A 25,534-nucleotide genomic window follows, 5' to 3' on the forward strand; every position below is an offset into this window, starting at 1 on the left:
AGATTCACAGTGGAGGCAGTTTAAGAGTTGGGGGCTGTGTACTCTTTAATGTTTAAAAATTTTCAAACATGCATTAATGATAGTTTGATCAATGTAAAATGTGTGCACAGAGAATAGACTTAAACTTTCAAATGCTGGGCTAGACACTCATTTTTGAACCATGAAACTGTTTTGCTTCCCTGTTTGGCTCATGCAATGAATTGATTCCAAATATAATTTTAATTTAATTTCACAAGTTTTCCAGAGGGACTTGCATAGTCACTATTTAGAACAAATTCTCTAATCTCATGAAAGCTGTAGCAAGAATAAATGTGCCTTGTAAGTGGTCATAGCTACTGTAAATGTTCGATCCACCCCCACCCCCTTATTGCACCCGTTGTGTAAAATGACTACATCAGTTTTATTTTCACTTTAAAAAAACTGACTTGTTAACTTATTACAATAATGAAAGCTGTTCATGGAAAATGTACTTAAAATTATAACATTTCTTTGGGAGGAGGAGGGGTTGGGGTGGGGTGGTAATCTCCAAACAATTAGCAGGCTTTTTGAGACAGTGTTTCACAGTATTCAACAATTCTTCTATTACACATAAACGGGAATGTTCATTTTTGATGGTTTTAATAGTACATATTATTGACTATACAATGCAAAGGAAATGGGAGTTACAGTAAGTGTTCCTCCCCTTAATGCACCAAGACAGCTGACCACTGGGCTGGCCAGGATGGGTATTAAACCTACAGCCTTTCAATTACAAGTATAATATTCTGTTTTAAATGATGGCCAAGTGACCACTCCAGTAATGTAAATTTTAAGGCCTCTTTAAAGGCACCGGAGGCATGTAAACTCCTTTTCTGATATGTACCATATTCCTCCATCTCTATAAAACTAAGGAGCCATAAATGTAACTCACATTAGGGGAAAGTGGGCCTTATCCTGACATATTAATGGGGTTATTTTATTTGCAATTAGTTAATTAGCGAAATAATTAAAATAACAATAATGAAACAAAATTCACAAATTCAGTGGGAGTACATAATTCAGGATATGAGAGGGAGAGCAGTATACCGAGGTGTTTTATGATGAGACCACTGTACACCAATACATCAAGGTCAACAAATGTGTATTGTGTAACAATCTATCACGTTACATGTCCTTCATGACCCAAGAGTCGCACTGACTTGGACTCTAAAATTTGGCAAAAGATGTGATATTTAGTATATGAAAATCTCAAACATGGATGACATAAATATATCCAGTTATCATCTGATCCAGTTTGTTATGCAGTCTGTTAAGAATTATTCACAATTAAACACAAAGAATATATACTGTATTTAGAGAGACAGCAACGGTATAAAACAACACAAGATGTATAAAAATTGAGCCTGCATATCTATCACTATTTCAAAGTTACATATGGTTAATGAAATAAATGGTTGTCTAAAAAAGCAAAGACACAAACTGTAGGTCAACCAATCGAAAATCATTCCAAAAATTCTCAAGCTCTGAGATTTTATGACCTGGATCACTCTCTATTTGCTGAATTTTGCGTGCATTTTCCTTCCAATGAAACCTGAAGTATGAGCCAGGATCACCTTTCACCAAGTTTTGGTTTGAACTCCAGAATCCAACAATCTGATTAGATAACATTTTGGCCTGACATAAGATATATATAAAACTGCTGAAGCTACGAATGACTTAAAATCTGTTGCTGAATTTGGTGCTAGACTAAATTTTCAAAATCCAACAGGCTTTCTGACAAACGTGCAGATGACCCTTAAGAGAAAGTCTCAGACTCTAAAAAATATCTGAACTTGAGGGAAATAAATAAACTTTTCATAAACAAAAGTCCCAAGGATATTTACACGCATCTTTAAGAATATGGAGCTCTTTCTATGGGGTCATATGAGAATTTCATTGAATGTCCTGCAAGATTTTGGCAATTTAATCTGGCTTCCTGTAATCCATATGGTTTGTGTGTTTATCAATGGTAAGAAATGTAATATCTGAGGTGACCATTTCCTCTGCTGTCTGCCATCACAATTTAGTTCCAATATTGTCTCTGTTCTAAACATGGTTCTAAGCTGCAGATTCAAACATTTTTCATTTCAACTTTGGAAGATCAGTCCACAGAAATCCCTGAAAATTCAAGTTTCATTGTACAAAACAGACTTTTTCTCAGAAGTTAGGGCTAAAAAAAGCAGTAATTCAATTATTTCCAGGCTAGTTAAATTCCATGTCTAATTAACAGTTTTTGTAATTAGCTAGTGAAATTGCTGGTGCCACCAGTCAACTAGTGAAGAAGTAGTGACGCTTCAGCAGGACAAAATTTCTCAATCCAGTAGTCTTTCTGTCTTTGAATGATTTTTACATTAAATTTCTTGGATAAAAAACATGGTGACTCAGGGATGGGTATGATTTGAGTCATGACTCAAAGGGTGCATGTTCGATTCCTAAAATTGATTAGCAGGGATGGTTACAGTAGCATGTCTTTGAACAAGACACTTTATTCCAGTAGCCCCTACGCTAAATAACCTTACTGGTCTTGCTTTTCTGTAAAACACCAAATGATACCATTAATTACACCAGGGGTCGGCAACCTAAGGCACGCGTGCCACAGGTGGCATGTCAAGAGGTTTTTTTGTGGCACGCAAAGGGCAGCCAAAAATCTCAATTTTAACAGTGTTACTCTTTTACTGGTGGCACGCTATGTAAAAAAGGTTGCCGACCCCTGAATTACACCATCCAAGGGTCCAAAATTACTTTATGTAAGTTTTTTGAACTTGTTAAATAAAAAAATATATCTACTAAGTGGGTTTGAAATCTTTGTCCAATGTCAATTCTTTCATGGTTCATGAAACCACAAGCCCCCCCTCCCCCAAACTGTTAAAGGCCTTCAAAAAGATTTAAAGGTATATTTTATTCTTATGTAAATAAAATAAATTCAAGGTGTTTTCAATGCAACCACTCAAATCCACATATTATTCAAGGTTGTATATCTTTCACAAACTGAATCTACAGCCTACTGCTTAGTTCTACCAATTTACAGCAGACTGCTGTGGCTGCTTTGCTTAACTTGAATGTGTGTGACCTTTCTGAACTAAGCTTTGCATGCATGTTTAACCCTATGGCATAGAAGAAATGATTTACATAGCATCAGGTATTTTCTAAATGGAAAATAATTTCCAAAGCAAAGGAGGAACTCTCCCATGCAAACCACATACCACCATGACAAATTACATGTACTGTGGTGACTGAGGGTCAGAATTAAGTTTTACATTGTGGATGTCAATGGTAATTTGTTCACAGGTTGAAGCAGAAGGCTGTTTTTGATACTGGCACTGCATGACTGAAAAATCTCTAAATATCAAGTCAGAAAATTACATAAACAAAAACTTCTACTTGCCCAGATAATCTCTAAACATCAACTCCAGTCAGGCAAATGCAAAAGCAAGTAATTCTAGTTGCCCAGAATAATCTCTAATCAACTTGCAGAGGCAGGCAAATACAAAAACATATAATTCTACTTGCCCAGAATAATCTAGTGCTTAAGCAGCTGTTGTATGGTCTGGTGCTTTATGGCACATAAACCAGGGTTGGTTATTTAGTGCAGAGGCAACTTGAGTAAAGTGCCTTGTCCAAGAAAATAAGATGGTAGCTGACCGAGCTGAAGGATTTGAACTTGCATCCTTTTGGTCATTAGTCTGGCATGCTAAACATACAAACTGACGATGTTAACGACCTAAAAGTGATTGTTTGAAAGTTCGTTTTCATAACTTGTTTGCTGACTCTTTTAACACCAATTGAAAACAGAAGCTGCATAAACTCAGTGGTTAGCAGGTGGGACTTGCGACCAAAAGGTTGCAGGTTAGATTCCTATCATTGGACCAGCCTGAGTGAGACACCGTGGCATGTCCTTGGGCAAGGCAATTTATTCCACCTGCCTTAGCACGAAATAACCTACAAGTGTTGCAGTACAGTAAAGCACCAAACCAAATAAATAAATTTTAAAAAAAGTTGAAAGTAATTAGAATCAGACACCAATCTGCTGGTAAGCATTTATTAATACTGAAGAGTGAGAGGAAAGCATCTGCATGAACTTGATTATGACAAATGGTGAACAAACTTCCAGTAGAAAGTCAGGTCTTTCAATGAACACAGTTAACGATATACTCAACAAATCTTTTTCATTAAAAACAAAATGTACAGCCCTGAATCAGCACTTGCCCAATTGTTTATGTGACTGGACATTTCACTTGCCCAATGGGGCATTTAAATGGAATATTAACTTAAACACCAGAGATTTTTCACTCAACATTCAAGGTGAGCAAGTGAATTTCAACCCCTGTGATAATGGTGGAGGCATACGTGAGATTATAGAGATTCCAAACAGTAAATCAAAATGTGGCTGCACCGCAAAGGCATTCCCAGATTTCACATGTGTGCATTGATTTTTCACATATCTTTTGCATGGTCTCACTGACAAATGGCCAGCCGCTTCATACAGCCAGCATCCCATGGCACCAATGAGTTTCTGTTCAAAAGTACCTCTCTAATATGGCCAGCGGCAAGGATATTTATGCAAAATCTGTCAAGTGTACCCCCACTTGAGCAACCGCATAATGATTTTGAAGACTGAAATCTCAATGATATTTGTTGATTCAGTACACTGATATTTGTTCCAACATGCCAAAGAAGTAACTTAACATGAAAGAGGAAGATGACATGTCTGGTTTTGTCACTTTGATAATTACTGGCTGTTACTGCAACTAATAGGTATCACTCATAACAGCTAATAACTGTGATGTAAAGTATTGTTCAGCTTGAGTCAGCAAGACATATGGTCACCAGAAGAAAAAAAAAAATGGTATGCTAGCCATTGTGACTTCTGTCATAGATTATGAAATGTACTTGAAAAGGTACCAGACTAACAACCAGTCAATCATGCAACAGATCCACATACCGGTACTTCGTGTAATAATTACAAATTTCCTGCGAAGGAACAAGTTATTGCAAAATATCCATCATTCTCAGTTTCAAACGAGCAGTGTAGGCTTTTGTTATGTCAGAAACATTCAAATAAACAGTCAAAATACATTATACCAGTAGTTTCTACTGCAGCAAGTGGGAAAATGTAATCAACAGGCAGGGATAGTTGCAACCTGATGTTTGTGCCAGATTTTATTGATACGATGGTTTTGAACCATGACCAATGATTATTCATAAATTGTTGTAAATAAGATTGATACAAGTTAAATTGCATGAATTCCATAACTGATAACATTCCTATGATTTTTAAATGAAAACATTAAATATTTAAAATTAATTATGCCTTCCATACATATAGTACCATTTTTGGTATTTGGTATGACTCAATCGGGGTTCGAACCAGTGACCTCCTGCATCTAAGGCATACACTCTAACCAATGAAGCAGTCAATCCACCTTAAAAAAATGCTACCCTTCTTATATAAGGTCACTTTCCTGCTGCAGAAGAGGTGACTTTATACAATGCACACCACGGTATTCCAATAATAATAATAAGAATTTAACATGGTTATTTCAAACAGAACATATTTTCCATTACCGACCTCTATTACATATTAGAAGATTTTCAATTCTGCAAATGGTTTTACCCCCCACCACCACCCACATAAACATACGTTCACACAAAACACAATATGCTTAGCTAACAGTGATTTCAATGAAGTAAGCATGCTGTTAAAGATTCCTTTAAGATTGTAAAAGCTAAGTGTTCTTCACTATGTTCTTCATCAGCAGCAGATTGTGGTTAATGGTGGGGGGGGGGGGGAGGATCTGGTCTCATTTTCCCCTGTAATAATATATGCATGTTATCACAAACTTTTACATGTAGGCCAGTAATCCTCATGGTTAAAAGGCAGCCCTCATCCCCTCAGCTTAACACGTTCATTGTCCATTTACACATATTAATGATTGTTTTAACAGCTCCCATCCCCTGTCTCCTCAACTTAAAATCATGGTTCGTTTACTTCTACCACTGATTGTTACAACAGCCCCCAACCCCCGACTGTTATACTAGCCCCCAACCCCTACATCCTAGTATAGTTGTACTGCTATTTACTATTACAAGAAAGCTACAACCTCCAATTTACTTACTTACAAAATATATTGATACTCAACTACCTTCTATATTCGCCTTTGAGTCCAAATGCTAACAACATTGATCCTAATCTGTCTTAGCATAATGTTTTTGCAGATCAGGGTCTATGTTGTTTGTTCTACTGATTACTCCAAACAAATTTTATAGACCCAGATCTGCTGGCACATTATGTACTATGGCAAAATTAAATATCTGCAGATGGAGGTATGTGTAATTTGATGTTGGACTCATCAATGAGTATATAAGGTAATAAAACTAAAAATGGTGGAAAGGAAAAAAAAAAAGATTTTAAAATGATTAATGACTGATTAGTAAACTGTATAAGAAAAACTAAAGACAGTGACTGCTGATGCCAACTTTACTTCAATATCACCTCCCCCCACCTAAAGAATGCAACAATGTAACATAAAAGAATAAAACAACAATAACAAATGAAATAGTTCATAATATAAGACTTGGCTAAGATACAATATTTATAATGCCTGTATCAAAAACAGCAAGTGGCAGCACCAAAATAAAATTTTTGTTTCCATTATTTTCTAAAAACCTACCATTAGGCTCCACTGAGGTTCCCCTCAACTTTTTCGTGAATTACATGAATTACAGGACCAACCAAAAAGAACAGCTGCAGGCCTGGTACACTGGATCATTTTCCTGTGTGATGGCAAACTTTATCATTCTATCACTTCACAAGATAAACTTTGATGCACTGATATTTTCTCAATTTAACCATGTGCTTTCATGCTGTGTGTAAACACCGGCTTTAAGCACAGTCTATATATCTCAAAGGAAAGCTACAATTCAGTACCTGCCGAAAATAGACAGGTCTAATGCTTATGGTATCCTTGATAATTCAGCCAAAACAAACTCCAGCAGGTCACCAAAGAATTTTCCCTTTAATGGCACTTTATTTTGTTTTCTCCACTGGTAGCAATTATTACCATCCAGTCAGGCAAATGTACCTTGCTGTTCCTAAAAAAAGGGTAACCAAATCTTGCCACACCAATAAAGCATCCTCACAACCAATACATACATATTGACATAGCTTTGTATAGCTAAACACTTCTTGCTTTTATATACATGCCACCCCCTCCCCTCTTTTTTTTGTGTCGGCAATACATGTACATTAGTAGACAAGTTCCAGTCTGATTCACTATTTGCTTATTAGCACTGACTGTAGGTCAGGGGACCAGTCTAGGGTTGGTCCTCAAGGCTATATCATGCCAGCTGATGACCTCACTGGCCTTACCAGCCTGCCAATGGGGCTCCATATGGGGAAATATGAGTTTTGTATCTGTGAAATAATCAATTCATGTGGTTGTCTTATAAACACAAGGAAGAATGAATGGGAAATTGATAATGAGAGGAAATATTTTCTACTTCATGGACACTAAACTATTTCCTATCAAGTTTGTCCAAACATGCAAAAAAAAATAACTGTCGTGAATTGTCTACAGGGTTCCTAAAAAAATCTTAAACTGATTTTTTTCGTATCAATTTTATGGCAAAGTCCTGATTTAAATGCTTAGATGTTTGCGAGAAAAGTGCTGGAACAATGGATCTGTGCACAAAGAATAATGATTCTATTAATCAGCATGACTGGAAAGATAGTCACATGATCAGCTTCTTGTCAAGATGCCATCCTCTTCCAACCCTTTATAGCCATCATATCAACCTGCTACTAACATGCAAGGACTTTACATATTTTTTTTTATGTGACTTTTCATTTTTTTTCAATAAAAAAGGTTTTGTCCATTACATTCCATGACACATAAAAATTCCAGCGAATGTGATGACCCTTTACAACCACAATAAAAACAATAATAACAGTAAGAATCATCATGAGGTTTTTTTACATTTCAATAATATTAATTTTTTTCCCACTAGTTTTGCCACAAACACACCTAACAAGCTGAATTGAGACATGGTACCTTGGTCAAGGATACCCCAGACAAACCCTTGAACAATAATCAAACTAGTGTCCCCCACCTGCATCATGTTTAGGATGTCTTACAGACTGAGCTACCCTATTTGCCATAAACTGATATTTAATTTCTTGCTGATGAATAAGCTGGTTTGAAGACTATTCCAAGTTGGATAGAAAAGTTATTTTATAGTGATATAGATCAATTTACCTATTAACATAAGTCTGGCTACCTTTATGTGTTCACCTACTGCCTTGATAACTAGCTAGCTACCTATTATTTATGTATCTTAAAGACAGACTGATTGGTATATGCAAAAGGACACATTCTGTTGGCCAAATAATACAGTTAATATAAGTATGAACTAACATGTTCATCTAGCAAGTTTACATAAATAGACATTTGTATTCATATGTATATGGCTGTCTGTCCTAAAGAAATGACAAGTCAGAATATGGATGAGCCTGAATTAAATGTGTTTTCTTGCTGAGTAATGGGCAGAATACTACAATGAAATCAAACAAAGCTCCCTAAAATATTTATTAATATATTCTTGCCTGTACACAGAATTGCATACAACATCAATCCTGGGACTATAACCTGGCAGTACAAACCAGACTTAGTTCTTGGCTTTTTTAAGGAACATTAGCAAAGCTAATTGGCTTACACAATATAGTAGAACCAGCCAATTAAACCTCCAATACACCAAATCTAATTTCAACGATGACGTCCTTCAAAAATATCAAGCTGACATGAAATTTGGGTTGCAAGGCAACTTTGTCAAATTAGAATGAAAGATGAAAAACTGAACATGACTTGAGCCTTTTCTATATTAGGCCCTATACCAAATTTTGTTCCATCCCATGAGCTAAAACAAATTACTGAACAGCCACAACACATTTACACCTTGGCAGTACAAAGGCATGGGCATCAAGGCTCTATTAACAACCCAAAACTATCAGTTCAAGTCGATAATTAACATCCATTGATAAATAACAGTCTAGTCTTATTATCTGGCACAATCCTTTCATATACGAAGTGAAATCGAACTAAATGCTGAAATAAAGGGATAAGCTTTTTAAATGACCTCTTAATAACAAATTACCAAAATTGAAAAACCTTGATTATACATATGCCATTTCTCTGAAATGACTGTCTGATTGAGCAAAATAATATAAAGTTTTCCCTCCAAATTATATAGTCTTTATGAATATAACTTATCTCTTATCCATAAAACCAATCAAGTCAAAATTCATGTCGCTCAGTCAGTACAGATAATGAATATTTTATCGCGTTTTGACAACAATGATAACATTTAACTTAATAAAGTAACAACTACATATTACAAAAGATTTTTAAAAAATGCTGCTACTGTCTGTTTAAGACATTTAATGAGGACCAGCTAAAAAATATATTTCATGAAATTCCTACAATACTAAAGCTGACTGTTCAACAGAAGCAACAATAACAGGATTTACAAGATGGCCATCGAGGCAGCCATGTTGGATGTCAGGTTGACATTGTTGTCATTTATGGCCAACGAGACCCCAGGATGAAAAATGTCTGCAAAGTTTTGTGATTTTCCTCAAAGTAGTTAAGGATGAACAGCAGTAACAAACATGTTATTATGAACTAACGCAGCACCTAACAATTAAGCCCTTATGGTCTGCACCAACAGAGCTAATAACAACAGTTCAAACTTGCTGAGCGCAAATTCTGGACAAAACATCAATAAAACCACTACATCCAAATGATCAAAGATGTGTCGAAATCATATAGCCGTAATAGTCAAAGCCATTTTTAAAATTCCCAAAGAGCTCCAGTGTCTAAGCAAGTATAAATTTATTGTCCCTTTCAATGGGCAAGGGAGTTATATCCATAAAACTAACTTCTCTTTGAACTCCATACTTTACTGTTTAATCAAATTTTCTGTGGACAAGTATGGCAGGACTAGTTCTCTGTCTGACTCGGAAGAATGATGGTTGTAGATATTAGTGATAAGGGACTAATTTGTTGGATGCTGAACTGACTGGTATCTGCTATAGCTTGTATGCTGATATAATGGGGCTCTACCCCAACCTGAAGTGACAAGCCAGCAATACACATAATTGTATATTATTTCAGATGCATGAAAGTTTCAAAATCTTCACTGACCAAGGTAAAATATTTTCCAGGAAAGGAAGAAATAATGAGTAGTATCAAACATGGTTGAAAGAGATGAAGACAAACTGCCTTAATCAGCCTCATCAAGGCTGTAAAAAGGCTGCTCCCCAAAACAGATGGCTTCTTAAATGCCATTTATTTCTACAATAATTTGGTGCAAGAGATCTTGAAGAAAACTGTCTCTTTATGACAGGTAATTGCTTTTAAAAAAAAGGGACCTTTCAGGCAGATTTGATGATGTTTTCTTTAATATTTGATATCAACTGTTACTAGTTTCATTTTGAAATGGGACCAATGTTGATAACGATATGGCAGTACAGGTTTGCAGTTATCTAGCATTGTAATGGCAACAGGCCACTGTGCAACTTTCACCTTGTCCTGAATGGCACAGTGCCATTTTACAATCTTACATGGTCCTCCTTATTGCAACTAGTCCTATTACCTGATCCACCTAGGTCTACTTATTAATTGATCCACATGTCTAGTTATTAACTGATCCACCTAAGTCTACTTATTAATTGATCCACCTGGGTCTACTTATTAACTGATCCACCTAGGTCTAATTATTAATTGATCCACCTAGGTCTACTTATTAACTGATCCACCTGGGCCTACTTATTAACTGATCCACCTGGGCCTACTTATTAACTGATCCACCTAGTCTACTTATTAATTGGTCCACCTGGGTCTACTTATTAACTGATCCACCTAGGTTTAATTATTAACTTATCCACCTAGTCTACTTATTAATTGGTCCACCTGGGTCTACTTATTAACTGATCCACCTAGGTTTAATTATTAACTGATCCACCTATCTACTTATTAATTGATACACATAGGTCTACTTATTAACTGATCAACCTAGGTCTACTTATTAATTGATCCACCTGGGTCTACTTATCAACTGATCAACCTCGGTCTACTTATTAACTGATCCACCTAGTCAAACTTATTAATTGATCCACCTAGGATTACTTATTAACTGATCCACCTAGTCCTATTAATTGATCCACCTAGGTATGCTTATTAATTTATCTACCTATCTACATCCATTTCCAAGACTGAAGTCACAATATATATATTCTGAAACTTTACAATCATACTTTCCGAGTAAAGTTCATGCTTTAACACATTAACCCCTAGCGATGACTTTACGGGGCATGAGGTAGTAGCCTACTGCTGAGCTCTGTAGTGTCATGGTCATGAATGATACACTAAAGTGGGTGGTATTATAGAAAGGTAGACAGATGTAGCTCTACAATGATACCAAATAATCTGGAATATCTAGTTGCACTACAAAATACAGATAGAAAAACCTCATTTTTTGGACCTGACTTTTTTTTACCCAAAATTTGGCGTGGTCGGAATCTGATTTTGTGTCCAGATTTTAGACTTTTTGGTTTCAGATCTAAGGCAAACCAGTATGAACTGCAAACAGACAGATGAGCCTTTGCAAATAGCCAACGAAAATCAATGTTTCTAGCACCACTAGGCAGTATTTTGAAAGATGACCAGGGATTCTGTGTTTTCGAGTCTATTCAGAAATAGCTTTCAAAATGTGTTTCCTACTCGATTTTTAGGCAAAAATGACAAAAAGCTCCAGGGGTTAATGTGTTCAGCTAATTTTTTTTCAAAACAACAAACATGCAGCAAAATGAAGATAACATAATACAGACATATGCTGCTTCCTCATCATAGCAAACCTGGACAACTCGGAAATCTGCTTATAATGCTGAGGAAGGTGTGAATCTAATTTTACTTTTAAAAAATACTTTGAAAATAGACCCCTATTTAGTCATTGAAAATAAAAAGCACATTCAAAATTGGCAAAATAAACCTTGATATATCACTTGTTTTTATCATCAAGAACTACTTAGTGCCATGAAATTTGACTTAAAATCATGAAATTTATAACTTGTAATGAATACTGTCTATTTTGTTAAATTAATTATCTGCTTTTAAAACAAACTGGTACACTGTAAATAACAATTTATGATGATATTGACCAATAAAAATATAATGACAACTGGATGGAATATTTCAAAAATAAATACAAATTTAACAAGACTTGTGAAGTGAAATTTTTGTTTCAATTTCATCATTTAATTCAGTTTCAGTGGGATCATCATAAATGTGATATGCCCTCTTGTATTCAAAACATGAAAAAGGTGTAAATCAACTGTCACATCAATGCCCAAAAGCATTTCTCTTAAAACTGAATTAAGTACAGTGTTTCGATCTGGCTTGCAGAAGTGCTGGTTACATTTTTACAATCAATTAAAAGTTGACATTCTATGAATCATTACATTAATTAGTCTTTTGCATCTAATGAAGCAATGGTGAAGAATTAAAATCAAGTTAAAAGGCAAGCAAGTTCTAGTTATGGTCACGTGTTAAATCGAGTCATTTCAACTGATTAATCAATGCTGAGGATATTCTAAGTATGTATAATTATTTATCTAACATTAGTCAGTAGTTTCTCACACTGGTTCACAAATGTGATCTATGATAGCAAAGGAAGTAAGCAAAAGGCACACTAGGCGCATAAAAAGTTTAGTGTCAATGATAGGTTTTATTATGGAAAAAGGTTTTATTATGGAAAATTGAGTTACAAAGATTTACAGTGCTTTTGCAAAGTTTACAGCAAACTTAAAATTCCTGAATGAACACTCACAGGCTCGCTCAAAGATGAGCAGAAATTTTGCACTAAGCGGTAGGTTAATCACAGCATCAGTACTGTATTAATATAACATAATAATTTTCTTGATTTTAAAATCATGTTTTGACATAATTGTTTCTCTAAAGAAAGGTACTCTTTTCAAAAAGAATTTTGTTTATTTAGTAACACCAGAATGAACACACATGCAAAAAGCTGTGATAAAATACAAAATATATAAATAAGTAATAGTCAATACATCAGTATGTACTGATACAAGTATACTGTATTACAGTATGTTTCTTCCTTGGCAATACTTACCCGTATTATCTACCAGGATACTTTCATTTTGTCATGCCTGACATTTATTTAGCAAGAAAATAAAAGGACTTTAACAGTGGCCCCTTAATCTAATAAATTAAAAACTGGCATTAATCTAGGGTGTGCACAGTGGACAGAATGACACAGGTTTAAAACAGTCAAACAACAGTTAAAACAATTCAGGCTGCGAAACAGTGCTGGCCCATTGCAGGATCCAAAACAAAAACAAAAAAAGAAGAAAATCTTGATTCATTTGTGAAACTTACTGGTGACATTTGAAGTCAGGTATTGTCATGAAATGACCCTGGTGCAGTTTTGGTACAAAGAAAATTGACCGGTTTTTAAAATTCCCAATGGCAAGCAGTCATGGTCAGGACCATGTAAATTATCAAACAGTACATCAGCTTCAGGCATTAAAGGTTAGGACCATGTAAATTATCAAACAGTACATCAGCTTCAGGCTTTAAAGGTAGGACCATGTAAATTATCAAACAGTACATCAGCTTCAGGCTTTAAAGGTAGGACCATGTAAATTATCAAACAGTACATCAGCTTCAGGCTTTAAAGGTAGGACCATGTAAATTATCAAACAGTACATCAGCTTCAGGCTTTAAAGGTTAGGACCATGTAAATTATCAAACAGTACATCAGCTTCAGGCTTTAAAGGTTAGGACCATGTAACTTATCAAACAGTACATCAGCTTCAGGCTTTAAAAGTAGTGAAATGGCACCAAACCTTTTGAAACAGCAAGGCTGAAAAGTTAAAGTAAAACTAGATTCATGTTAGCAGTAACCTACCTTTCTTATACATCTATGGTTAGCGAAATTCTTCATCAATAAGAAAAAGTCAAGTGGTGATTCAATGTTCCCATGAGTGCAAAGAGGGGACAGGAAGCAGTTACTCCTTAGACAATACAGCATCTGTATGGTCCACATAACTCGACTTGCTGCTTCCAAATTTTTCTCATTAAGTTCAAATACATATGCTAGAATTTCGAAATATCGTAAATTCTTGCTCCTCTGACAAAATGCAGAAAGTAAAGATGAGGTTGTTATTCTACGGGTGCAACCCCTTGCATCAATCCTAGGAGATGTATCTGCACTCCTCTAGGTGACAGGAGGATGCTGAAATTAAACATTGGCAAAGTTTGACATACATCCAGAACTATGCTCAGAAAGAAAATATAGTAAAAAATTAATTACCATTAACAAATGATGTATTATGCAATCAACATGCCATTTACCAAATATCATCCAATTAAGTCTAGAAGGATTGCAGAGGTTTGGTGGCTACAGTATGTGTGAATGGATGGACAGAGGAAACACGTGATTATTACGTGTTATTACATGTTCCACATATTGATGTGGGTTTGTAACATAGGCCATGGGTCTACATCAATCCACTTGTAGCATATTATATAAAAGTTGGGGCTTCATGTGAGAAAACTACTGATAATGTGCATTTTATTCCCAAGAAAATTTTTACCATTACCCCAGCACAGGCCAACCAGTAAACCATTGATTCTGAACTCTTTGTCCATAAAACATGAAGCCAAGGTTATAAGATGTCAAAGCAGTTTTGTGGTAGGAATATTAATCATGAATTATATAGAAAGTATAATCAAGATGTCAGTCAGACTGCGCATATATCTTTGCCTTGAGGTTACAAAGAACAAATATCTTGAGATTTTGTGTTAACCACATGGAGAGAAAAAAAAATCCTCACAAAATATACCTTTTCTGTGCCACTTTTAACTACTAATAATCAAAATATACCCCCCCATTCTGGTTTTCCTATTACATGTATAGTTATCAAGATCTCTATTTGTTCAATACATGATATATTACTGTATTTACCCATGTTTGAGATTTGACCATATTTATTTAACCTTATTTACACGTTCTATTGGTAACTACTTGATATTTGACCATCTTTACTCATGTTATACTGGTCACTACTTAAGATTTGACCATATTTACACATTCTTTTTTGTATCTACTTGAGATTTGACCATATTTACCCATGTTCTACTGGTCACTACTTAAGATTTGACCATATTTACACATGTTAATTTTTGTCTCTACTTGAAATTTGACCTTATTTACACATGTTCTATTGGTCACTTAAGATTTGACCATATTTACACATTCTTTTTTGTCTCTACTTGAGATTTGACCATACTTACCCATGTTCTATTGGTCACTACTTGAGATTTGACCATATTTACCCATGTTCTACTTGTTACTACTTTGAGATATGACCATACTTACCCATGTTCTATTGGTCACTACTTGAGATTTGATCATATTTACATGTGTTTTTGTCTCTACTTGAGATTTGACCTTATTTACACATGTTATATTGGTCACTACTTGAAATAAGACAATATTTACCTGTATTCTATATGGTTTGTACAATCTTGGAGAGTCTCTTTGAAAGGACTTTTCCAAGAGTTTTCAAGGACTTACAAATGTTTTCAAGGAACACTTTCTTATCAAAATTGGACCATCTCCCTAATTTTACAGAGTAACTAGTGTGATTTGATCCCACTAATTTTATTCTGTTTCATTTATCTGTGCATTCTGGGAGGTAAATACATAAATAATAAAGTTCTGAATTTAAAATATATTTGATTAAGTTTTAAAGTTTTTGAATGCTGCAAGATAAATTCCAAGTTTTTTTGCATCAAGTAAGTTTATGACAAATTCAAGTTCTTTTCAGGGATAAAACCATCTTTTTTGAAATTCAAGTATATACCATGCATGTTCTATTTGTAACTGCTTAATATATTTCCATATTTACCAGTTTTCCCTTTTTTCACTGCCTAATGTATTGCCATATTTACTGGTGTGTCATTTTTCACTTCTTAATATACAGTTAAACCTGTCAATGGCAGACACACATGGGAAAAGGAAGCCTGGCTGCTGCACACAGGTGACCATTGTGCACAGGTTTACCTTTTAAAATTAATTTCAACAAATACAATGCACCAAATATTTGTTGTTGTTGTTATTATTATTATTATATTAATAAGATTGTTTTATATGCACTGTACAACAAAATCATAATTACCAGTACATGTTGCTCTCTCCCAACAACATACTGTACCCTGCTCATTATAATCCATCCTAAAAATGAAATCACCATTTTAAAAATATGTACCATTCTAAGTTTGTTCATTTATAAAAGAACTATTTGGATTAGTCATTGCTCAACTTCCCAAGATCAAAAGAGAGTCAGCTTACACAAGAAGCCTGTGATGAACAGCAAATCAAAAGAAGCTTTATATGGCTATTCATTGTGACCCATGAACCGAAACTGAACCTGCCTTTACAGAAAAGTTTTGATTACTGAATGACCCATCACCCTAATGAAAAGTAGGTCACTCATGCATCTTAAAGATGAACATTTATTTCTTCTGAAATAGCTTTAATTCACAAGAAAATAGATGAAGATATCTAGCTCAGTACCTGTCACACTGGCATAAAAAAGGTGACTTTCATTTCTGCTGCAATAAAACTACTTTTTCCACCATCCTTTAAATGAATTGCTTCAACCCTCTACACTAATGATAAAAACTGCCCTACTTTAGAAAATCATATATCAACTTCTTTGAGTTACATTGTCAACATGTCTGGAGCATAATGATTCATGGGATATTCCTTTATTGAAAACAATGCCATGACCTCACATAGCAAAAAATGCATAGTTTGCATAGACTGAATGGTCAATATAGATATGCACTAATGGCTGCTTAAGTCCAAGATAAACCAATGATTAGTTAAGAAACACATTGCTGCTGACTAAACAACACAGGTGACTGTATACAGGACATTCATATAGGAAATTCACTGTGGGGAAATCAGAATGGCCATTGTGAACAGATGACCACTGAATAAAAGTGACTGCTACGGCAGGTTTGACTGAATTTACTGGTGTTATGTTATTTTTTCCACTGCTCAATATATTACTGATTCACTGACGTTACATTTTTCACAGCTTAACATTCTACCGTCTTTTATTATATTCTATTTTTGTCTGCTCAATATATTACCATATTTGTCCTTTTTTTCCCTTTACTATTTGATAACTTAATGTTCTTCACTGTATATTTTTCAATAACTGATATATTACCATATGCAACGTGCACACAACTACAAACAGCTTAGACCCTGATTTTACATGATAGTCACTTTTAGTCATACCCGGCATTAACATAACCTGCTCTGATCTGCTGGCATGTTATGCAGTGAAGCTAATCCCTACAGACGTAAAACAGGACTGTCAGCTTGCAAAAAACAAAGTATCTGAATATAATACTTTAACATTTTTATCCCACAAAATATTAAAAGCACAAGACCTAACTCATTTGCGATGATTTCTGGTTGAAATGTAATTCATCTTTACCCAGCTATGTGGTATCCTCATATCATTGAGAAAAGACTATAGTCACATTATTCTATTGATGCCTTGAGTATTCCTATTTATTTTTAATTGCCAAATTTGATCTGATACCAATAAGCCAACATGATTTCTGATTGGTCAATTATTTGTGTGAAAATAGTGCCAAGGTACAATTTCTTAAACAAATTTCAATCTAACATTACATGTACTTCTAGTTACAAAGCATTCTCTTGTGGTTTAAACATACATAATTTTATCAATTGGAGGGTCAGAATCTGGAAAAATGTGATTGTAGTGATGTAAACCAAAATTAAACAAAGGAATGATTCCGACAAAATCAGAATGGCTGGCATCCCCGTGTTATGCAAATGCAGATCCAATTCTATGCTGTTTGCAAATGGGAGAATTTTATATCAAGCACTTTCTGTATTGAAAAAAAAACCACATTATATTATTATATTATATTTATCCCAATTATCCAAACACAATAGTCTTTATTTCAAAGGCTGCATGAAATATTAAAATGTTACATACCTGGTTGTGTTCATCCAACATTCACATCAAATCAGCAAGTATTCATCAAGTAGTACTGAAAAACAATGAACATTCATAACAATCTATTTCTATTTCATTAAGTGGTAAATACAATTATAAAATATTGCATGTACTTCATTATAATGCAGTCTCACTATAAGCTATTATACTCAATGGCTCCTATGGCTAGCATTATAACGAGGCAGTACTGTATATAGTATTTTATTATAAGGAAATCTGATGGCTGCATATAACTCCCATGGACAGTATTATAATGGAGTACTGTACCATGTACTTCATTATAAGACAGTCTCACAATAAGACAGCATACTCTGTAACAACCCCATCTAGCATTATAAAGAGGGAATACAATGTATCATGTAAGTCATTATAAGCCAGTGTCATTTTAAGACAGTAGACCCTGTAACTCCCATATACTGCATCATAATGAGGGAGAACTGTATCATGTACTTTATTATAAGGAATAATACTAATAACAGTATATTCTGCAATTCCCATAGACAGCATCATGAGGGAATATTTAATACAGTACCATGTACTTCATTATAAGGCAGTCCCGGTATAAGACAGTATACTCTGAAATTCCCATTCACAGCATTATAATGAGGTAGTACTGTATGTAATATTACATAATATAACAATACCATAATCACCTTGTAAGAGATATTGTTATATTAATGTGTCTTATAGCAAGAAGTTGCTATTGTATAGCAAGTATGATTTTACAGACTAAATACAATTTACATGGTTCTTATTAAGACTATATGAAGATTCTATTTAAAAAGTAAACATAATACCATAGGTAATACGTCTGGTAATGTAAATAATACCCAAATCACTAGAATTTAATTGGATGAGAGTGTAACCAAGATTATATAAAGTAACCAATTAATTATCAACAAGCCCTCAGTCAATGGAAGAAAAGGATGAGAATTTACAACTACAGACACTGAAAACCACATACAAAGCAAAGGTATATTTAAAGAAATGTGACTGTAGCTATTGTCAGCATATTCTACTTACCCAACTTATAATATATATATATATAACAGATTGGCTATTAGAATACAGTGCTTCAAATGCCATTAAAACGCAAACCAACTGCAACAGCAGCATCAAATGAAAGACAGCAATAAGCACGGAAATGGCCTACAATGGTTGTTATTGACATTGCTGGACAAAAACCAATTATTTTAGCATTTTTGGGAATTCTGTTGAAAATCTAATTATGTTAGCTAGCATTTCTTGTTTCTGATCTATCATCTATCAACGGGTGCAAAGTAGGTCACCTTATCCACTGTCAGGGCATTAGAGAAGCCTTATCAGAGATATGCCACTAACTTATCCAATTGAAAATAACCAAGGGGACTGCTATATAAAAAAGGGGACTGCTACCATAGCAACAGATGGGACCTGACAACCAAATAAGGTTAGGGACCACACCAATTAATACCTATCCAGACCAACTACAGTAGAGATCAGATTCTGTGAGCTAATTGCCAACTGTTCTGTACAAGACAAGATAAAACTGATAGAATGGAATTACTTTGCAATATGTCAGTGGGATGTAACAGCATTTACAAATGCCAGGTTTTATGGGGTAAATGAGGAGGTTAAGATGGAATATTAACCTAATTGATGAAATCCGAAGATCAGCCAACATCACTGAATTCATTTCTTATATTAACTGAGAGGATGGTATGCAATAAAACTTCTGCTTGTTGCTGCCATGAACAATGAGGGCCTCAAGGTAGATTAGTTTTTAGCTAATTGTGTTACCCTCTTTAAATAAGGTCATTATTATTATTATCATTATTATTATTATTATTATAAAGTCCTTCAATATAACACAGTTACTGTTATAAGGCAAGTACGGTCATAAACCCAATTTCATTAAGTGATAATAAAATTATATCCTGTACTTCATAATAAGGTGGTCTCACTATAAAGCAGTGAACTGCATGGTTCCCATAGACAGCATTATAATGAGTGTATACTGTATCGTGTATTTCATTACAAGACAGCCTCATTATAGGGCCTTTCATCATAACACAGGTCTTGTTATAAGGCAAAGTATGGTCAAATATCCCATTTTCAGTGGTGGTTAAATTTATCATGTACTCAATATAATGCCTTTCAATACAACACCAACCCTATTATAAGGAACGTACATCAGGGATCACATTTTATTATAAAGTAGTAGAATTATAAGTATCATGTAGTGACATTATAAGGTGCTATATATATATATATATATATATATATATATATATATATATATATATACACACACATACACACACACACACAACATGACTTCCGTTTATACAATGTTTACACCGTACAAGGTACTTTACTAGTTTATTGACCCAAAAGACAATTTCTTTGGCATCAATCTGTCATGATAGCTCAATTTGTAGAGCACTGGACTTGTAAGGGTTGCAGGCACAGTAACCAACCTACCCAGCCCAGGTCATCTGCCTCTGTGTCCTTGTTAAAGCGCTTAGGTCCAATTTCCTTGGCATGATATAGCTAATGTTTAAAGCATCATTAAACCCAACAAAACAAACAACTGAGATGTGCATTATTCATCAATGGGGTTTATCAAGATTGATTTTCCCATGTGTACCACATCTGTCTTTGACGATTTCATCATGAAGTGTAATTGCCAGATTTTAGTCTCACAAGTAGACCACATTTACGGATTAAAAACAGTTTGACCTCTGACATGGTTTTTGAAAGACCCATTTTCAATGGCTAAAGTGCAACCAAATTTGGCACCGACTGGCAGCTTAAAGTGACTCTTTCGTCTCAAGACTAGACTGTTAACGTAAACAACTATATTTGAAAATCAACTGAAAAGAAACGTGCTTGGTGGATTCATAATGCATATCATAAATACTGAATTTAATATTTAATGATGAATATGCATGATTTAATATTCAAATTAAATATTTACTGCACGTCACTTAGTTTTTAAAAAAACTATTAAAGGGATGATTTTAAATTATTTGAAAGAAAACAGTGGATGATGCATAGAAAACTAAATTCTTTGAGAGCTGGACCCAAAACACGAGATATCTTTTCTAGTGCAGCAAATATTTGATCATACGGATAAAATATTATGGAATTGTCATTTTCTTTCATGATTGGACTACATAAGGTCATATGCTGGATCAAAGCACCTCTTTGACTTCCTATTCATAAATATATTGACCAAAATGCCACTATCCCACTTGGACCATCTTGAAAAATATCCAAGCTTGGTTTGTTTTAGGACAGCACACGTAGGTTATTTTGTGTAAATATTTCTGTTGAAAGCTCTGTGTGTCTGTGTGTGTCTGTGTGTTCATCACACATTATATACAACATTTGTCATTGTCACACAAGCCATAAGAAGAATGGTCAACGTACACATGTACCTTATATGCAATATTTTGTGCAAACTCTTGTAAAATATATATTCTAAAATACATAATTTTAAACAAACTTTCACATAAATTATTTTTCCTTATTTCATGAATCGTTTGTTCTGTTATTTTGTTATTACACAAAGAGGGGTGGGCTGGCATCAATCAGGTTTTATTAAATTCTGAGGTGGATGATAGAATGAACTGTTCCAATATGTTCATTTTCTGTGCAAGTGATTTTATCATAACAATACCTACACTAATCATTGGACCAGTACTGTGTGTGGGGGTGGGGGTGGGTGGGTAGCATTAAAATATCATTTGAAACGAGGGGTTAAAATAACTTACAGGGCTTAAACTTGAACTGCTGGATGACCAACATTACAACTTTTACTTGCCCTACTCAAACTACACTCAGCCAGGGACTGATACATACAGGCAATGGAAACTCCCAATCAATATCGCAATGCCACAGCAAGATAAGTGTCCCCATCAAATATCATGATATTATGCAGGTGTGAAAACAAAGGAGTGGATAAACACGTTGAAGACTTAGGCTGCCTGTTTTAAGACAAAATCATCTGTGTAGTTTCTTTTTAACTGAAATTCAAAATTTTGCTTAAAATTTGTCAAATGTAACAGAGCTTGAATGCTGGTCTTTAGATCAATATGAACTTTCTTCATAAAGGGCATTTCTGTTACCATGTGTTCTAGGAAAACAGCTGATGTCATGGGGGTGGGAGATTTTTATTAGTGGAAGAGTGGAATATTCAAGAAAAGGATGGAGGGAAGGAGGATGTTTATTTAAAAGGTGGTCTTTTATAGCCCAACATCATTCGACAGATAACTAAATCAGTCCTGCTCTCTCCAATGGCTGTCCATTGTTAGTTTGTCACTTGGGGGTCCCCAGAACAAAAGATCTCTTAGCCTGGGTTCTCCCCATAAATAATCACCTGAGAAACAAGCCTGGGAAAATCCATCAGGCTTTTTTGTCAATTTTCTTAAATGAATTTCCATATTATCATCACAACAGTATGCAATAGTACAAAACAGGACAATACAAAGAACTGGCAAGCTAAGTGGGTGGGTGAAAGCATGAAATTAATAATGAATATCCGAAAATGAAATAAAGGAACTGAATAACAGTGTCATAAACTAACCTCTGTCCTCAGATGATCTTAAGCAAGCCCAACATGCAAATGACCATTGGTCAACAATAACTGGAAATACATCTGGGGTAAAACAGAGATCTGGAAACTGCAAGGAGACTTACAGTGGGTACATTTATGCACACAAATGTATATATCATATTTACTTTATATGTTGGAACACGAAAAAATAATAAATTTTTTTTGTGTCCCAGAACTTGTGTTAATTTTTTTAACCTACATAATGTGTCCTCAGACTTAGGAAATGAAATAAATTGTTTTCATTTTGTGCCCCAACTGTTACCAGCCACACTGCATGTTACAATAAAATAGATAAATAAAATGCTTATTTGATAACAAAATGAAAGAAACTAACCTGTACTGTTATCATTTATTCACTTTTTTGGTCAATTTTAGTATTTTATTAAAGGAAAAATATATACACAGACTCCGTATAAGTAGCACATGCATCCATAGTGCTATCACTTTCGTCAGACAACACAATACATTGGTCATTGCAATGAATATTGAGAAGCAAATCATGTTTGGTTGTCCTCAAAGGTTTGAATGTCATGAGAATGAAAACTGGAGACCTGGAAAATCACATATGAATGAGAGAGAGAGTGAGAATCATCAACCCCATTGCTCAAAAGCACCTGCCATTAATGTGTGACACAGTGTAAGGTACAAAATAATCAAGAGTGTATTCTATCCAAGGTAACAATATGACAGTATCTCGCGAACTAAAATCATTATTAGAAATATACTGACTGTGAGTACAAATGACAATCTTTTTGATTCCATGAGTTACAAAAAGTATTATTAAGCAAATTAATGGTGTGTATACTATATATAATGAAGAACTCTAAACTCGTTTGTGTCAATTATGACAAATAAATAAAAGCCCAGGTGTTGAATAAACACACCTTGTAATAGCTATAAACTCATTGTTTTAACTTACTGGTAGGATATCAAATACAAAGGTTAATTTACTACAAAGCAAGCAGACTCCAGAAGCAGGCTTTGGATTTCTTTTAGCATGGAGATTTTTTAAAAACTATAAATATGTATACAAAATCAGCCAACATGGGGAAGCCAAGTCTAATTTCCTTCTACTGGTTTTCAATGGGATTTGAAAATAAATAGTAACAATGGAACACTTTGAAATGATAACTTCTCACACATTTACACAAAAAGTGATTCCTTGAAGTCATTGTTATTGCATACATAGCAAATATAAAGGGAAATAAAATTAAAACAAAACAAACCACATTATAGGTCTCCACTATTATGGATAAGTTTGTAATGTGATACTCAAGTAGTGAAGAGGCCTTGAGTAATTTTCGAATGATATAAAAGATGTCCCATAATTTATAAATAATTTTAAAAAAATAATGTGTCCCAGAACATACAGTGCACAAAAAAATTACTTTTAAAATAAATTTATGGTGTCCCAACATATACGGTAAATACGGTATTATACAATACTGCTGAAAAGTTCTTTTCAAACAATACAATTTATGTTGTTAATATGATGAATTAGCAATATATGCACAAATTTGATGATGAAATCATTTTGTTCATTAAAGTATAGTACTAGTGCTAAATTCATACCTACCTTCATTTAAAACTGTAGCCTTTTAAAGAGAGTTAAGCAACATGGCCAAAAGACAGTGAAGTCAAGATGATAATTACAAATGTATGGAACCAAATATGATAACAGAAAGAAAGAAAAATCCATACTTAAACTACACAAAAAATCAGTGAATTTTAAGTTTGATATATCTTTCATATTTTTGGCATTCTTGTAGCAACTAGGTCTGCATCAAATTACACACGAAGGTTTTATGTTATTTATTGTTGCTAAGCAACAGTCACAAAAAAGGACCAGTGTTAACAAGGTTTATCAGCTGATTAATGGAAGGAACAAAAGACAGCCAAGCCTTAGAAATTGGTAGATAACCTAAGTACTTGTAGGATCATCCTCGATGGATGATAGCAAATGTATCACCAAAGCTTTGCAGTCAATAAACTCAACCAAACCAATTGTAAAGAGTTACTCAACAATACTGAAAAATAAAAATGTAACTGTATTCATAATCTAATGAGGCAATTGAATAATCTTCAACTCGTGGGACAAACAGAATTCTGAAAGCCATAAAGTTGGTTAGTTTAAAACTGATCCAAGACAACTTTAACAAATGGGGTTTTAAAACTTCCATTACAAAACTCACATGTTACTAAAGGACACTCATCTGTCCATACTAATGATCTGTATGAACTGGTGCCCTTATTCAAGTTAAACATGTAAGTGAAATTTAGAAATGAATACAAACAATTCTTTACTTACGATATGTAAGTTATAAACTTGCGTACAAGTCAAGCCAATCTGCAAACAACAATGATTTGGATTTGGATCTTTTTTAACATAGTTTAAAAAAAAAATTCAGTCAAATTGTGATGATGTCTGTAGTGTGGCAGTTTATAGTGATGTCTAACACTGTATCATCATGCCGCAGACATGCAGCATCATGTCCCACCTGGTCACATTATCCAGACACCAGGTCTGCCTGTCCTGACACTACACTAACCCCTTAATGATGAGCCCCTAAGCCTATTGAGGCAGCTGTTAGTACCATTTTTGTAGAAGTCTTTGGATTGACTCAGCCATGGGTTTGAAGCTGCAACATCCTGCATCCAAGGCAGCATATCTGGGTCTGTGCAATTTGCAGTAGGTCTCATCTTATAAGCGAGTATATAAAATAACTTAAGATAAAAGTTCTCCTTTGTGAAATGGAAACATAATGTCTGAC

The 25,534-nt window shown here is 34.4% G+C and overlaps 1 long non-coding RNA gene across 1 annotated transcript in view; it reads right to left on the reverse strand.

Moving 5' to 3' along the window:
- Nucleotides 1-25,534, reverse strand: part of LOC149794323 (uncharacterized) — a 205,224-nt gene that overhangs the window by 54,035 nt on the left and 125,655 nt on the right. Inside the window, exons 7-8 of the long non-coding RNA XR_016423004.1 lie at nucleotides 18,143-18,197; nucleotides 14,002-14,328 (exon numbers count right to left, since the gene is read on the reverse strand). This is a non-coding gene — a long non-coding RNA (uncharacterized LOC149794323). The remainder of the gene's footprint in view (nucleotides 1-14,001; nucleotides 14,329-18,142; nucleotides 18,198-25,534) is intronic.

The sequence above is a fragment of the Sinohyriopsis cumingii genome, chromosome 8 (genome assembly GCF_028554795.1).
Source record: "Sinohyriopsis cumingii isolate HCF-2022 chromosome 8, ASM2855479v2, whole genome shotgun sequence".
NCBI lineage: Eukaryota > Metazoa > Mollusca > Bivalvia > Unionida > Unionidae > Sinohyriopsis > Sinohyriopsis cumingii.